The sequence below is a fragment of the Solanum lycopersicum genome, chromosome 7, assembly GCF_036512215.1.
Source record: "Solanum lycopersicum chromosome 7, SLM_r2.1".
NCBI lineage: Eukaryota > Viridiplantae > Streptophyta > Magnoliopsida > Solanales > Solanaceae > Solanum > Solanum lycopersicum.
The window spans coordinates 48,030,125-48,032,610 of record NC_090806.1 but is presented as its reverse complement, the minus strand read 5'-3'; positions in this window follow the sequence as shown (position 1 = coordinate 48,032,610).

The following is a 2,486-nucleotide window of genomic DNA, read 5'->3' as shown; positions in this document are numbered from 1 at the left end:
ATATGGGACCTCAACCCAAGGGACTTCTTTAGAAAACACAGAGTTCGTTTCATTCATTTATTTGTACTTCACATTATTAATTTCATTCATTTGTAGGATGATTTAAACACCAGGTACACCTAAGATGAAGTTTAAGACTCTCATCGGGATCATGAAGTGAAATGACAAAGAATACCCTAATGTCAGTAGTTGAATCTAAATTCACCTCCAGATTGTCTTACACAAAAACCTTCGATATCATTCATTTCATTACCTTTCATACATTGAGGAACTCCAACCTTAACCAAAATATATCATGTGAGATTCATGAAATCTAGTGTCTACCCCACACTGAAAAAAGGTGGAATCACCGACCAAAGTGACACAAAACATTCTAGCGTACATGGGACTTGAACCCCGCCAGATCCCTATATTAGCAATATAGGTTTGAAGATTAGGAGATATAAGGAGACCCATACCCGGCATGCTGGACTGTCTCATCTCATGAGAGTTACGTGAACCTCCGCCCTTCCCAAAAGAAGTCATCATCACTCATATCAAGACTATCGATACTCAGTATAAAGTTCTATTTCATTCAAATCACACATCATGGAAGCTGGCTTCTATTATGAGAACATCATATCCCAATAGATGATTTCTCATCTCATCATTAGTATTAAGTATACATTAGTCTCAATACTTTCATTAGAGTATATATTGACTGGTCTCTTCATTAGCTTTACACTCTCATAGGTGAGTACGTTTTGGTAAAATTTACTTATACTATTGATGACTTGTCATCCTTTTCATTACATTGATGAAATGTTAATTGTCCTTACATAACATATTTGGTGTTAATGAGACTTCTCTCACACATTCTAACACCTTCATTCGTGAGTATTTTTAATATAGTAGCTTAGGTGTAAGTAAGGCTTCTCTCACTTATTTTAACACCTCGTTCTGTTCACTTTCTTAACTTAGACATCTTTAGTTATGTTACTATGCACGCTACTTGATTTTTTTTGTTTGATAGCTTCATATCATCATTTATGGACAATAAGAACTTCACTAAATAAATTACATATGTTCATAGTTCATTTGGTTAGGGCATGTTGAGACTTGTCCCAATGATTGGCATGCCTTTGGATATGGATTCATTGAATTACCTTAGATGTTCTTATATTTTCATTTCAATACTTTGGGTATATATGATTTGCACAAAATTAGTATTGGCCTAAAATTTTTGAAAACTGACTTCATACCCAATTTATTGGCATAAGAAAAAGTTACACTCATTCATGATTAGTTTTGGATACCTTAGCCATTACCTAATTTTTTAATTATTTAAAGATAACATTATAGATAATTACATTCATCACTCTTAGACGATGTATTGTTAACCATTTTATAGGCATAAGGCAGGCAATTCATTCAAGTATAATTTCATGGTATCATTAGCCAATTCTATTACATATTTTGAAAATAATGTTGTAAACAAATTTATTGGCATAAGACAAACTTTCACTACACATGAACTTTTAATCTTTGATTTACTTACAAGAACAATTCAATGCTTGGTTTGGCCAAGCTATGAAGTTATTTTGGCATTATAGATTCATGAACTAGCTTTGATTCTTTACGAAAGTTATAACTTCTTTTCAATGCTACTACGTTCACATGTTTGTGTGGATAGGGTATGTTGGGACTTTTCCCATTGATTGGCATACCCTATGTTATGAGTTCATTGATGCGGAGATAGGTATCACTTTGTTAGAATAACTTCACAAATTTTGGGAGATAATATTTTTGACATAGTTTTGCTAGCCAATTTGTTGGCATAAACTAAACTTTCATATATGGTGGTCATTTTTAACTTCATATGTTTTAATCCAACCTTTTTACATTAAATTAACTTATAATTATCATTCAATGAACAGTCTATAACAGTAGACTCAACTTCATAAGCAACTCATAACAACTTCATCTTTCTCGAACACAAAAGTAAGCATTATGTCATTCCTTAATTTGTGTAACTAATCACTCAATCATCCGAATCCAATCTATAGACCTCATTAATCATTAATAAATCAAGAATTTATAAAATCAGTTAGAATCACATACCAATAACATGTTCAAGATTACATCTATATACTTAAAGAATCAAAAACAAACATAACTAGGGAGATGGACGTTCAACAATATCATTGGGAAACAACCCTAGTTTTGAAATACATGAGTTTGATATGTTTGAAAAGCCTCTTAGAGAAATAATTCCATTATAGAAAACGCATACCTTAAGCATAACATAATATATTATGACCACCTTGAACGGACCTTGAAGAAACCTTGAAAATCGTCTAACAAATCTTTTGTTTTTTATTCTTGCGTTTTAATGACTATTTTTCTCACGCTTGTTTTCTTGTTTTGGTCGAGTATTTGTTTGAGTTTTAACGAAGTTTTTAGTTTTAGGAACTGAACTTGACTTATTCAACTTAGGTTTTAATAAG